The 14,939-nt window shown below is 46.3% G+C and overlaps 1 protein-coding gene across 3 annotated transcripts in view; it reads right to left on the bottom strand.

Annotated features, from left to right (window-relative positions):
- Positions 1 to 14,939, bottom strand: part of NUTF2 (nuclear transport factor 2) — a 309,632-nt gene that overhangs the window by 122,377 nt on the left and 172,316 nt on the right. Inside the window, exon 5 of one of the 3 annotated variants that reach the window (XR_004539152.1) lies at positions 353 to 853. The exons of the other annotated variants lie outside the window; for them this stretch is intronic. The gene's annotated coding sequence lies outside the window, so the exon portion shown is untranslated. The remainder of the gene's footprint in view (positions 1 to 352; positions 854 to 14,939) is intronic. 3 annotated transcript variants of the gene reach the window in all.

Raw genomic sequence — 14,939 nt, 5'->3', positions numbered from 1 at the left:
AGGAGGGGCGGGACCGCGGCAGAGGGAAGACAGCTCCTGAGGCCTATGGCAACCTACAAGGATCACTAAAGTACCGGCGATCCTCTCTGCAGGCTGCTCCCTGCTGAAATTAAGTAAAAGGATGCGTGAGAGGCCAGGAGAAAAGCCGGACATCACAGCACTTCCTGACTGACCCTCCCACCTCACCCTCTAAAGCAGGAGCGGCAGTGGCCGGCCAGCAAGATGCAGTGCAGCTGATCCTGCTTTAGGGGGCGAGGGGGAAGGGTCAGTCACCGAATCGAATCAATTCACCTGAAATGAATCAGTGAATCGATTCGAATCGGGCAGCACTATTCCCAACCTTGGCACTTACCACAACAGGCGGCTTGAACAGGCAACAAACGGCCGAGGGCTGGATGCGCTTTTCCTGGTTACCCAAACACTTGCACACCGCTTCTGTTTCACGTAGTAGGCGCTAAGCTCCATCCCCCGAGGACCTTCTAACCCCACCCTTTCAGCACTTTGATTGGCCGGCGTTCTCCATGAGGTGGATTAATTGGACGCCGGTCAGGAGGGGAAAAAAAGACAAGGGGAACCACATGGTTCAGCGATCGACTCCCATTGCCTGAGTGATCGACCGGTCGATCGCGATCGATGTATTGGGCACCCCTGGTCTAGAACAAAATGGCAAGTTGTGATTGAAGGAGGACAGGAAAAAGGGATATATGTTGATAATTTCTTATGTCCAATGTTCTCGGTCCCTTGACAGAGAGCCAGAGAACTAGAATCTTCTGCTGAGGTATAGAGTATAGTGCATCTTCAGCGACTCAGCAATGAAGAAGTTGAGATGAGTACTCCCAAGTACAGAAATTATCTGTATGTTAAAAACAAAAATGAAACAAATTTCAGAGACTGAATGGAAAGCCCAATAGGAACAAGTCTGGAATGTGCATACTGACTTTAAAATGCATAAATGTCCAATTACAGACTATATAGGAGAAGCGATCAGTCCAGAGACTATGGCTGAAATAAGCTGGAGCAAAAGAAAAAACATCCTAAAAAGGATATAGTGGCCTCCTCCTCCCCTACAGCCACTCCAAAACTTCTGGGCCCTTTAGAATAAAAAGGAGATGAAGTAAAAGGTTTTATGAAGAATGTTCATTAAAGAACAGGTATAGGGAAAAAAAGACTTGAAGTAAATGGGTGCATTCTGGAAGATACTGCCTGAGCATTGATGGTACATTGGAAGGCACACTTCAAAAAAAATCTTGATCTTGCTTCAAAAATAATGCAGTCCAAGATTCTGATATGGCGGAAATCTAACTTACAGGCTCTATACCAGTGTTTTTCAACTTTTTTACACCCATGGACCGGCAGAAATAAAATAATTATTTTGTGGACCAGCAAACTACTAGGACTAAAATTTAAAAACCCCGTTTCCGCCCCATCTCTGCGAGCTCGGTCACCTCAGTAACTATAGAAAAATAGACAAATATAGTGCAAAATATAGACAACAGATATAAATTCTCAAAACGTTTTGATCACTAAATTGAAAATAAAATCATTTTTCCTACCTTTGCTGTCTGGTGATTTCATGAGTCTCTGGTTGCGTTTCCTTCTGTCTGTGTATCCTTTCTTTCATTTCTTTCTTTCTGCACTCAGGCCCAAGAATTGTCCCTTTCTATTCCCTCCCTCTTTCCTTCCAATGTCCTTAGTGTCCTCGGTGCCTCCTTCCCATGTCCTTAGTGCCCCCAGTGCCTCCTTCCCATGTCCTTAGTGCCCCTTCCTATGTCTTTAGTGCTCCCAGTGTCTCCTTCCCATGTCTTTAGTGCCCCCAGTGCCTCCTTCCCATGTCTTTAGTGCCCCCAGTGCCACCTTCCCATGTCCTTAGTGCCCCTTCCTGTCTTTAGTGCCCCCAGTGCCTCCCTTCCTATGTCCCTCTCACTGCCTTCCAGACTTTGTCCCACCCCCACCCCAAAGCCAGCCAGCCTGCCTGTCAACCTCCCTGGCCAAAGCCAGCTTGCTTGCCTGCCAACCTCCTTCCCTCCCTGCCACTCAAAAAAAAAGCCTCCCTCCTTCCTTTCCCCGGTCTGCTGCTCTCTTACCACCCCACTGCTGCTGCTACTGCTAAAGCCGACAGTGATTGGCTGGCCCAGAACGTCCTCTCCAGCGTCAGAATTGACGTCGGAAAGAAGACTTCCTGTCTGCTTTAGCAGCAGCAGGGCAGTAAGATAGCAGCGGACCGGGTGAAAGGAAGGAGGGAGGTTTTTTTGCACGACAGGTAGGGACAGGAAATGATCGCTTGTCCCGTTGTCCCCGAGCACAGCTTCGGGACGCTGTCCCTGAAAACGGAACATTTCGGCATCCCGAAGCTGTGTGTGGTCTGAAAACGGGACCTAGGTTCACCTTAATCTTGACGGCCCTGCGCGGACTGGCAGAAATTTCCTGCAGACCGGCGTTTGAAGACCAGTGCTCTATATCCCTGCTACATCCCGTCATTGTCCTTATATCAATGTATCCAAGCAACAGGAAAAAAAGCCACCTTATAGGCTCTACACCCCATTGTGAAATCCTGAAGCAGTTGCAGTCTGATTGATGTGTGACAATTTGTGGTGTTCTTGCTGAAAAACATATGGAGGAATCCCACTTTACAGAATCTACACCAGTGTATCACAAACTGTGTGCCGCAGCACACTACTGTGCCTGAGATTTTAAGTATGCCGCAGTACACTGGGCAGGAAGAGAGACGCTGGCATGAGCCAACTTGCAACTTCCTGCCTTCTGCTGCCAATAAGAAGAGGAAAGCAGGAGTATCGGCAGCAGAAAGCATGGAAGTTGTAAGTTGGCTGACGCCAGCGCCTCTCTTTCTGCCCCTGTATGCCGCGGCACACTCAAAATCAGGAGACGAAGAGAAAAACAGGAGTCCCGGCAGCTTCTCTCCACACCCCCAGACCAGCAGCAGCAGCTCAGTGTGATTTTTACATAGTCACACAGCTGCCGCTAGCATTAGTTAGGCAGGTCCACTTAGATGATGAGAGGCAGGCTGGTCTAGCAAAAACCCCGAGGCTGCCTGATGAAACTGAGTCTAAAACTAATGCTAGCGACAGCTGTGTGACTAAGTTAAAATCAAAAAGTGAGCTGCCGCTAGCCTAGAGAGAGGAGAGGTATGCTGGACAGGGAAGGAGAGAAGGGAGAAAGGGTACTGCTGAACATGGGGAGCAGGGAAGGGAGAAGAGGTGCTGCTGGACCTGGCAGAAAGGGAGGGAAAGGAAAGGTGCTACACACTGGAGGAGAGGGTGAGATGGTGCATGGGGAGAGAGCATGTTGGGTTGGGGGTTGGAAGGAGGGATGCCACTGAGGGAAGAGGCAAGAACAGAGAGAGAAAGCGTGCAGGAGGCAGAAAGTGTTGGACTCATGGAGAGGGTGAGATGTATGGGGAGGACAGAAAGGAAGTAAGGAGAAATGTTATACTGGGGAAGGTGGAGAGGGCAGAGAGTGAAAAGTTGGATTCTTGGAGGGAGAGAGAGAGATGTTGTTTGGTTGAGGGAAGGAGGACCAGAGGAGAAGCATGTAGGAGGAAGAGAGAAAAAAATGTTGGACTGGTGGAAAGGAGGGATAAATGTTGGACTAGGAGGGAAGGCCAGAAAGGAGGAAGGGAGATGGACTGCAGGGGTCAGAAAGGAGGAAGGGAAAGAGAAATGTTTCACTGGGGGGGAAGGAGAGAGATGTCAGACCATGGAAATAGGGAAGGAAGGAGAAAGAGATAAGAAGGGAAGGGAAGGGAAGACATGGAAAAGTAGATTTTGAGAAGAAAGCAGAAAAATGGAAAAATTGAATGCTAAGTTAATGCCAAAGATGGATGCAAATTTGTTTCCTTTAGAAAAGTCAAGGATAATAAATATCAAGGTGGAAGTCAGAAAGAAGTTTATTTTAATATATTTTTATTGAGAATTTTCAAAATGGAACAACAGTAGCCAAGTCACAGTTCAGCACACCAAACAGCTAATCACCAAATATCTGCACAAAAGAACCCCCACCATGTGAAGTAACCACCATCTAATCCTCTACAAAACTCCCCCCACCCCCCATACAGGTGAACAACAAAAGCAAAAGAAAGGACTCTCAGGTATAAACAAAGCCAAGGAAAAAGAAAAAAAAAATTTTTGTTCAAACTGACTGTTTCCAAGTTAGATAAGTATCCCAAACCTTATGATAAAAAGGCAGAGTATGACGATGAGTAGCCATCAACTTGGACATTAACTGCAAATAGTCCAAGTGGATACAGATGCGCCTCATAGCCAGAAAGAAGTTTAAATATAACAAAACGAACTGACTTCAATGGAAAACTGTCTATATAAACAACTGATCACTCTCTATAGACAGTTTTCCATTGAAGTCAGTTTGTTTTGTTGTAAAGATGGATGCAAGGCAGAAAGTGAAGACGGAGAAAAAACAGTCAATGGACAAGAAGGCCCTGGAAACAGTTAAACGCACAGAAAAATAAAGTCACCAGACAGCAACGATAGGGAAGATGATTTTATTTTCAATATAGTGATTGAAATGTGTCAGTTTTGAGAATTTATATCTGCTGTGTATATTGTGTGTATATGAAAAATGAATGAAAAAAAATTGCATTACAATTAGTAAAGGGGGTGGGATCTGGGGAAGAGCTTGGGTGGGTCTAGGGTGGAGTTTGGGAGGTCTATGGTTGGGGGTACCTCAGTTTTTTGTTATACTTCCCTGCTGGCATGCTCTACTGGTATTTCAGGGCCTCTCTGGAGGGCCTCTGTGCTTGCAAGGATGTCAGTGTGATGACATCAGGCATGCGTGTGATGTCATCACGGTGATGTATGTGCACTTCTGGGTTCCTTGAGCCGTGGTAACTACCTTTAGTGTGCCCCGGCTCGAGAAAGTTTGAGAGACACTGATCTACACTCATGTTAAATTCCCTTCTTAGTGGAGTCCAGGTAATAGGAAAAAAATCCACCTTACAGGCTCTCTACATCCATGTTGGATTTCCTAATAACGTGAGTTTGTGCAGCAGAGATGATAAGAAATATGAAGTATAAATACTGCTGGACATTAAACTTGAAATGGAGCCCGTGACGCAACCAACTTAATTTTTTTTTTTTTTTACAGTAGGTGGCTACTGTGAGAAGTCATGGGTCAGTTGTTATGAGAGACCAACGTTAATGCTATAGTTAAGGCAAGCTCCCATTGAACTAGAAGAATTGGCAGAGTTATAACCAAGTGCCAAAGAATCAGTCTAAGGCCACTAGGCACATTTGCTGCTATTATGGAGGCTGCTCAGAAATAGAATGTATAGAAGGAGAATGTCTCCGATGCGAAGGAGGTTGTTTAGTAGATTTCCTCAAAGAAAAAGACTTAGACTTCGCTTTATTGAAAGTATTTCAAGTCTGCTCATGTTGAGCTAATTTTTGCGCAGGAACCTCGATGAGCTCGCCAAAAAGCTCCTTCCCTAGGCATGGAATATTGGCCAATCTATTTTGGAGATTGAGGTCTATATATCAGAGAGTCTGAGCCAAGTTAGGCATCTCATAATTAAAGAAATAGCCGACGCTCTGGAAGAAAGTTGAAAAGCATCAGAGTGATCTTGGAAGAAACGGCGCAGTCTGTGACAGAATATGTATAATCTGCTGAAATTCCAGAAGATGCTCTGAAGGAATGTATTGCTCAAAATCAGTCAATCATCCGGGTTGACTGATCATCTCCTCTCGTAATTCTCTTTTTGAGCCACTTAACAAATTTGTAGATTATTTTTTGAGAGAAATTGTCATGTCAAGTAAATCATACATAAAAGATACAGGACACTTCTTACGCATTTTAGGTGATACACCCATTGATGGTTCTCCTTTTGTTATGGTTACGTTTGACGTAACTTCACTCTATATTTCCAATCCACAGGATGTGGCAAATCAAATTGCGAAAGCAGCACTCGAAGCATTACCAAGACTACATTTAATACCCTCTGACTTCTTGATAAAATTGCAAGACTTGCATTGAAAGAAAATTTTTTCATGTTTGAAAATGAGTTATATCTACAGATTTCTAGCGTTTCGATGGGCGCTATCTTTGTGCCATCCATCGCCAATTTATACATGATAAATTTTGAAACTGAATGGATAGATAAGTCACCTTTTTCTATCAATATTTTTAGTTGGCACAGATATATTGACGACATTTTTGTATTATGGAAAGGGTCCATAAAAGAATTAACATTTTTTTTTAAATGGTTGAACTCATGTGACCCTCTTTTAAATTTCACTATGACAGTGTCTGAAACATCTATCCATTTTCTTGATGTAAACATAACAGTCTTTTTTAAGAATACAAACACCTTTTTGAGTTTTGATAGTAGCCACCCTAAGAAGTTAAAAGAAAGTTTGCCATTTTTGCAAATGGTTAGGATGAGACGCAACTGTACTAACATCTAAGATTTCAAGAAACAATCTGCTGAACTCAAAACAAAATTAATAGCTAGAGGTTTTCCTAAATCTGTAGTACATAATGCATGCAGAAGGGCTAAATTCATCAACAGAGATCATTTGATATATAATTGGAGAATGAACAATATGGAAGATGATATTGAAACCTTAGTGCTTAGATATTGTTCTAAAAGTAGATCTTTGGTTGAAATTTAGAAAAATAATTGGGAAATTTTAAATTTGCATCCAATTTTCAATAATAGAAAATTGAGAATTGCATTTTCACATTAGAAGAACTTAAAAGGTAAAATTATGTCTTACCTGTTAATTTTCTTTCCTTTAGAAGCAGCAGATGAATCCAGAGACAAGTGGGAACAGCTCACATCGACCAGCAGGTGGAGATAGAGAAACTTGATTAACAGTAGTTCTTATAGCCTGGAGTTCCTCCTGTTGAATCAGTTATGCACTTTGCCCAAGCATCCCGAGAAATGACTATGAGCATCCCAAAAAAAAAACTTCATTCCAGTCTTAAACTTCCAATCAGAAATGCAAGAAAACCATCACCAGCGACACCCTAATTGAACCTAAAAACCCAAAAGACCAACAGAGAGACCACCTGGGTGGGGCTCTGGATTCATCTGCTGCTTCTAAAGGAAAGAAAATTAACAGGTAAGACATAATTTTACCTTCCTTAGCAAAGCAGCAGATGAATCCAGAGACAAGTGGGATGTAGCAAAGCAAACTCAAACTGGGTGGGAAGCCAAGGTCGCCTCTGCAATCACCGAAGCACCAAAACTTGCCTCCGCACAGGCCGCCACGTCCAGACGGTAATGCTTTGAAAAGGTATTCCCAGATGACCAAGTAGCCGCCCGGCAAATTTCCTCCAAAGACATACCACCGGACTCCGCCCAAGACGTTGCCAACGCTCGAGTCGAATGAGCCCGAAGTTGCTCCGGAACTAACTTCCCCGCCAACAAATAAGCCGAAGCAATAGTCTCTTTGACCCAACGAGCGATGGAAGCTTTAGACGCAGCCATACCCTTGTTTGTACCTGCAAATAATACGAAGAGATGATCCGTCCGGCGAAAGTCGTTAGGCACCCCTAAGTAATGTAGAACCATACGGCATACATCCAGTAGACGCAACAACGAGAATCGCGTCCCCCAATCCTCTTTCCGAAAGCCCGGAAGGAATAAACTCTGGTTTATGTGGAACGAAGAAACAACCTTAGGAAGGAAGGACGGCACCGTCCGCACAGATACTCCCGCATCCGAAATACGCAAAAAAGGTTCTCTGCAAGAAAGGGCCTGCAGCTCCGACACTCGTCTTGCAGATGCCATAGCCACCAAAAACACTGTTTTCAATGTGACATCCTTCAAAGTTGCCGCAGACAGAGGCTCAAACGGAGCCGCTTGCAACCTACTAAACATAGAAACATAGAAAGATGACGGCAGAAAAGGACAAGTTTAAGATTCCACGCTGGACAGGTGCGCTTTACCGGCGGGCGGATATGGTGAACCCCCTTAAGGAATTGAACCACGTCCGGGTGTGACGCGAGCGTCGAGCGAGACACCCGGCCCCTGTAACAGGCAATGGCCGCTACCTGAACCTTTAGAGAGTTATAGGCCAATCCTTTAGATACGCCCTCCTGCAGAAAAGAAAGAATAGCCGACAGAGACACCTGGAAGGGCGCAATACCATGCGTTCCGCACCATGCCTCAAAAAGTCTCCAAATTCTAGCATAGGAGGTAGAAGTAGAAATCTTCTTAGCTTGAAGTAGAGTGGCAATTACCTGCTCCGAATATCCCCTCTTTCTCAGCCGCGACCGTTCAATAGCCAGGCTGTAAGACCAAATTGGGCCGGATTTTCCATGGAGATTGGACCCTGAGTCAGCAAGTCCGGAGCTACCTGGAACGTTAACCGCTCGCCTGCTGAGAGTTGAATTAGATCCGCGTACCATGGTCGACGCGGCCAATCCGGAGCCACCAGGATCACCCTGCCCTGAAAGAGAGAGATGCGGTGTAACACTCGACCTATCATCGGCCAAGGAGGAAATACATACAGAAGGGAATTCGGAGGCCAAGGGAGAGTTAACGCGTCCACCCCCTCCGAACCCCTTTCCTTTCGTCTGCTGAAGAACCGAGGCAGCTTTGTATTGCGAGATGAGGCCATGAGATCCATCTCTGGAAGCCCCCACCGAAGGACCAGCCGATCGAACGCCCGAGGAGATAGCTCCCATTCGCCTGGATCGAGAAGATTCCTGCTGAGGAAGTCCGCTTGAACATTTTCGTGACCCGCAATGTGAGCCGCCGACAGAAGAGGAACATGCACCTCCGCCCACCGAAACAGCATCATTGCTTCTTCGGCTAACCGAGGACTCCGGGTACCCCCCTGACGATTGATATATGCCACCGCCGTGACACTGTCTGAAAAGATCCTGGTCGGACGGTCCTGAATCAGGGACTGAAACGCCCGAAGCGCAAGCCTTATAGCTCTCAGCTCTAGCAAATTGATTGAACACTGGGCCTCCTTCGAAGACCACACCCCCTGTACGGAAGCTTGCAGGCACTGAGCCCCCCAGCCTAGAAGACTGGCATCCGTCGTAATAACGACCCATTCCGGCGTTGCTAGCGGCATGCCCCGGAATAGATGGCACTCGTCTAGCCACCAGAGCATACTGAGAGCCGCTCGAGGACTCCACTGGAGACGGAGATTGTAGTCCAGAGATGCCGGTGACCATCGAGAAAGAAGCGACTTCTGTAATGGCCTCATGTGGAACCGAGCCCAGGGAACCACCTCCAGAGCCGCCACCATCGAGCCCAGCACCTGTACATAATCCCAAACCCGAGGTCTGAGCGCCCCGAGAAGACCCCGAATCTGAGACTGCAATTTCTCTCCCCGTTCGCGGGGTAGAAACACCATCCCCAGACAAGTGTCGTACCTGACCCCCAGATGCACCAAAGACTGGGACGGGGACGGGGACAGAGAACTCTTGTGAAAGTTGACGATCCACCCCAACGACTGAAGGAGAGAGATTACTCGTTGAGTCACCGCCAGACTCTCCTGCTTGGAAGAAGCGCGGATCAACCAGTCGTCTAAGTAAGGATGCACCCGAATTCCTTCCTTGCACAGAAAAGCTGCCACTACCACCATCACTTTTGAAAAGGTGTGGGGAGCCGTTGCCAGGCCAAAGGGCATTGCCCGAAATTGATAATGCTGGCCGAGGATCGCAAACCGCAGAAACCGCTGATGCGGAGGCCAGATCGGAATATGGAGGTACGCCTCCTTGAGATCGAGGGACGTAAGGAACTCTCCCGGCCTTACTGCCGCAATCACCGACCGAACCGTCTCCATACAGAAATGGCGAACTCTGAGAAATTTGTTGACACCTTTGAGATCCAGCACCGGCATGAATGACCCCCCCTTTTTGGGTACAATGAAGTAAAGGGAATAGATCCCGCGGCCCACCTCTTCCGCCGGCACCGGCACCACCGCCCCCAGTTCTTGGAGCACTTGAAGAGTTAAGCGGACCGATTCGCCCTTGGCCGCCCCATTGCACGGGGACACCAAGAAAGACTTGTACCCTTCTTGAATAATGTCTAACACCCACTGAACTGACGTGATTTTGGCCCACTCCGCCAAAAACGCCGACAGCCGTCCCCCTAAGGGAAAAGGGAAGGGAGCCAAGACCCCATCATTGTGGAGTGCGATTAGCTGGGGTACGGGCTGACAGACCTGAAGGAGGTTTCGTCGTACGAAAGGAACTCTTCTGCTGAAACCTCGGTCTCGAAGAAGAGAAAGAACCAGATGCGGAGCTGAAGAATGGTTTACCGGCCCTGAATCTCCTAACATCCCTGAACCGGGGCCTAGACGACGAGGACTTCAAAGGGGGCCTAGGCCTATCTTCCGGTAACCGCTGTGTTTTGGTATCTCCAAAATCCTTCACCAATTTATCTAAATCTTCCCCAAACAACAAACCCCCTTTAAAAGGGAGTTTCACAAGCCGAAGCTTGGATGCCGCATCTGCCGCCCAATGACGGAGCCATAAAGATCTGCGAGAAACAACCGAAAGCGACATCTGCTTAGCAGAAGCGCGAATAATATCATATAAGGCATCAGCCAGATAAGCCAAACCCGACTCCAAATCAGCCAATTCCGAAGGGACAGAACCCCCGGACTCCATCACATTATCCACCATCACCTGAGACCACTGTAGACAGGCTCGCGCCGCATAAGAGCTGCAAATTGCAGCCTGTAAAGTAACCGCAGCCACTTCAAAGGATAATTTCAGTGAAGATTCAATCTTCCTATCCTGGGCATCCTTCAACGTAACTCCCCCTTCCACCGGCAAGGTAGTTCGTTTGGTAACTGCGGCCACAAGCGCATCCACCCTGGGCAATTTAAACTTCTCAAGTTCGGTCGGGTCAACCGGATACAAAAGCCGCATGGCCTTCCCCACCCTTAAACTGGCTTCCGGCGTATCCCATTGCACCGAAATCAGCTCCTGCATGGCTTCATGCACCGGAAACGACTTAGGCGGCCTACGAGTACCTGCCATAAGAGGGTTTCCGACACCTTAGCATCTTCCTGAGAGATGTTTAACCCCTGTAATGCTTTTGAAATTAAGGAAGAAAGCTCTTCTCTATGAAAAAGACGGAGAGCGGAAGGGTCATCCACTTCCCTACTCGGGGGATCCTCCGCTTCCCAATCAACTACCTCACCTTCCTCTAAAGACTCCGGAAGAGAAAAAGGGGAAACTACAATAGGATCCCCCTCGTCCGCAGTCGCGAGTCTGCGCTTTTTAATTACCGGTGACTTCACTGGAGAAACAACCTCACCAGCAGTCACACCAGCCTCAAACTTATGGAGAACTGCAGAGGTAGAAGGCACAGGCAGGACCGGAAAGTTCACAGGGACCGGTTGAGCAGGCTGAAAGCTCTGCAACATGAAAGCCCGGTGCATAAGCATAATGAATTCAGGAGTGAACGAGCCCAGGCCAACTGCCGCCGAACTATCCTGTTCAGCGCCGGAGATCGGAGCCGCTGCTTCCTCTAGCACATCCGCCTCCCCACCCGCTGCCGACCCCCCCACAGCCGCGGAAGAGTCCCGCTGCAAGCCCGAGTCGACTACGAGGGGCGGAGAGGTCGAGCGCGCCTCCCGAACGCGGGAAATGGCAACGTCACACGCCTGTAAAAACGAATCTTCAGCCGGTGTATCTAAACAACCAGCTGAACAAAACCCCGCCAGTGTCCGACGCTTCCCACAGCGCGAACACCGCTGACGAGACTCCGCTGCCATTACTCGGTCTGGCAAAACAGCAAAACTATTTTACATGGCGAAGCCGACGACGCCCTCCCAACCTAACCGGCACTCGAGCCGGAAGCAAGTAAACTGAAAGTACTCACCACACTCTCAACCCGCTCCCACTGAAGCAAGGAAAAAGCCGACTCAAAACGGCACAGCTCAGCATAGGAAGGAGGGAATGGTGTTGTGGTTTTTGTTTTTTTTTTTGGTTTTCAACTGGAATGAAGAAAAAAAATAAACACCGCAGAGAGCCAGGAAACCCCTCAATCAATCGGAGGGGAGGGTGGAGAAGGGACCTGGGAGGGCCCAGGTGTAGCTCCTAAAGCCGGCACCACTTAGCCAGGCACCCCGGTCCTACTGAAGAGCCCTAGGCTCAACAGAGGAGTAGAAATGAACACCCGGCACCGGCAGAATCCAGGAGCTAGAGAGATAGCTCCACCCCTGCTGGGAGATAGAGCAAAACTGATTCAACAGGAGGAACTCCAGGCTATAAGAACTACTGTTAATCAAGTTTCTCTATCTCCACCTGCTGGTCGATGTGAGCTATTCCCACTTGTCTCTGGATTCATCTGCTGCTTTGCTAAGGAAGAAATATTATGCCCATCCATCAAGAAGAAAAACTTTTAACAAGCCATGAAGGTACAGTCTAAGGCCATTGCAGATGTGGAACTTGTAATATTAGTGAAGTTACTTTGCAATGTAAAGATTTCCTGAATCCCAATGATGGTGTTTAATATGAACTAAAAAAATTTACGAATTGCAAGTCAGCTTTCATTGTTAATGTCATCTTATGTCCAAGTAACAAAATATACGTGGGAAATGTCCTCACATGATTTAAGGACTAGGATGCGGGAACATAAATCTAATCTTAAATGTGAAAGAAGTTCAAAAGTAATGTGGAGCATTGTAGTTTAGAGAATCATGAATTTAAATATCTGCATTGCTTTGTAATTGATCAAGAGCCTAAAGTTACTAGGGGCGGTGAAAGAATCAAAAGATTGAAACAAAGAGAATTACGTTGGATAATGAAATTAAAACCATACACCCTAATGGACTGAATAACAATTGCGATTGGGCTGTGTTCTTATGATGTTTTTACTGAAGATAAGTTCTGTATTTAGCATGAATGGAGCTGTTATACATCTATCAGATTCTTAAATGTAATTTAACATCAATGCGCATGTGCTAGAGTCTTTTGACATATAAGCGCCATGATTGTTGGAAAGTAAGTGTTTCTATTTTGAGCTAGAATGATTATCTATACCTTTTTACTTATGTTTTTTTTATGTCTTTGATAGAAAACCGACTGCTATTCCTGATGAAGCCGTATTGATAACGGTGAAACGAATACCATTGAGACTGTTGGACAATGTAAATCTAACTGTTTAAGCTACGAGCTATATGCCATTCCAACAACCAAGCACGAAAGCAAAGATAAGTAAAAATCTTTTTGCTTGCTTAAAAAGCCATATGAACAATGTAAAAATGAAGGATTAGCAAGCAGTTAAGTTAATTCCAGTGGTAAAGTATGTCTGATTTTTCTGGAAGGTGTAATTTTTCCATTTAAGGAGCGTATAGTATGCAAGAAGTTGATTTTTGTGTAAAAGAAAAGATAACATTTTTTTCTATAAAATAAATAAATAATTTAGAAAAAAAAAAAAAAAAGCAGCAAATAAGTCTGAAAAATTAAAAAAACATAATTAATATTTATATATTTATTTAAATTATACTGCAAGAATTTCAGCTTTAGCATTTGAGGGTGGGTCAATGAAAGACCCATGTGTCTAAGGCAGGGGTCTCAAAGTCCCTCCTTGAGGGCCGCAATCCAGTCGGGTTTTCAGGATTTCCCCAATGAATATGCATGAGATCTATGTGCATGCACTGCTTTCAATGCATATTTATTGGGGAAAACCTGAAAACCCAACTGAATTGCAGCCCTCAAGGAGGGACTTTGAGATTCCTGGTCTAAGGTGAAAACAAGACACTTCTTCCTACCTTGGCTAACCTCGGTAGTTTACTTTGTGAGGACCTAAGATTATTAGTGGCAAACTCCAATTTTTCACATTTTGCATTTTGGAGGTACAAAGACATGTAGAAAGCGTAAAGCACAGTTACTTACCATAACACATGTTATCCAGGAACAGCAGGCAGCATATTCTCACATGTGGGTGACGTCATCCATAGAGCCCCGGTACAGACAGGTTTAAAAGTGCATCGCCACTTTAAGAACTTGAGAAAGTCCACGAACCGCCTGCACTGCGCATGCGCAAGTGCCTTACCGCCTGACACAGGCTCTCAACTCCTCAGTTCCATAAGCCAGCTAAGAAGCCAACAAGGGGAGTTGGTTGGGTTGTGAGAATAGCTGCCTGATGTCCCTGGATAACACCTGTTATGGTAAGTAACTGTGCTTTATCCCAGGATAAGCAGGCAGCATATTCTCACATGTGGGACTCCCTAGCTTACTACAATGGGATGGAGGGATTGTTGGCCATTAAGAAAAATTTTTTTGCAATACTGCTTGGCCAAAGTGACCATCCCATCTGGAATAAGATGCCAGACAGAGGGGAGGGATGTCACGTGATGCAGCCTGCTTAAAGGGGTGTGTGTAAGGACAGCTCCGATCCCACATAGCTTAGATCTGCGTTATCTGCTATTTCTGTATCTCCCCGAGACATTTTCTGCTCGATTGCTGGGGGAGGGCGTCTGATTCATTTGGGAGCTTTTAGTCTCGGGTAGCAGTACCGTGCATGCCTATAAAATCAGTGCGAAGATCCAAGGACAAGCACCCTTCAACTCCCCCCAAGATGGCAACACATGCCACGTTCACAAACCCGGCCGGAGACTGGATCACCGACATCACAAAATCAGTATCGGCTGCCCTGGTGGACCGGCTTAACATAATACAATCCGCAGTTGATGAGATGAACGAAAAGTTACATAGTAACATAGTAGATGACGGCAGATAAAGACCCGAATGGTCCATCCAGTCTGCCCAACCTGATTCAATTTAAATTTTTTTTTAATTAAATTTTTCTTCTTAGCTATTTCTGGGCAAGAATCCAAAGCTTTACCCGGTACTGTGCTTGGGTTCCAACTGCCAAAATCTGTTAAGACTTACTCCAGCCCATCTACACCCTCCCAGCCATTGAAGCCCTCCCCTGCCCATCCTCCACCAAACGGCCATACACAGACACAGACAGTGCAAGTCTG

Source organism: Geotrypetes seraphini, chromosome 4 (genome assembly GCF_902459505.1).
Source record: "Geotrypetes seraphini chromosome 4, aGeoSer1.1, whole genome shotgun sequence".
In the NCBI taxonomy this organism is placed as follows: Eukaryota; Metazoa; Chordata; class Amphibia; order Gymnophiona; family Dermophiidae; genus Geotrypetes; species Geotrypetes seraphini.
Note: the sequence above shows the minus strand (reverse complement) of the source record. Positions and strands in the feature narration are given on the sequence as shown.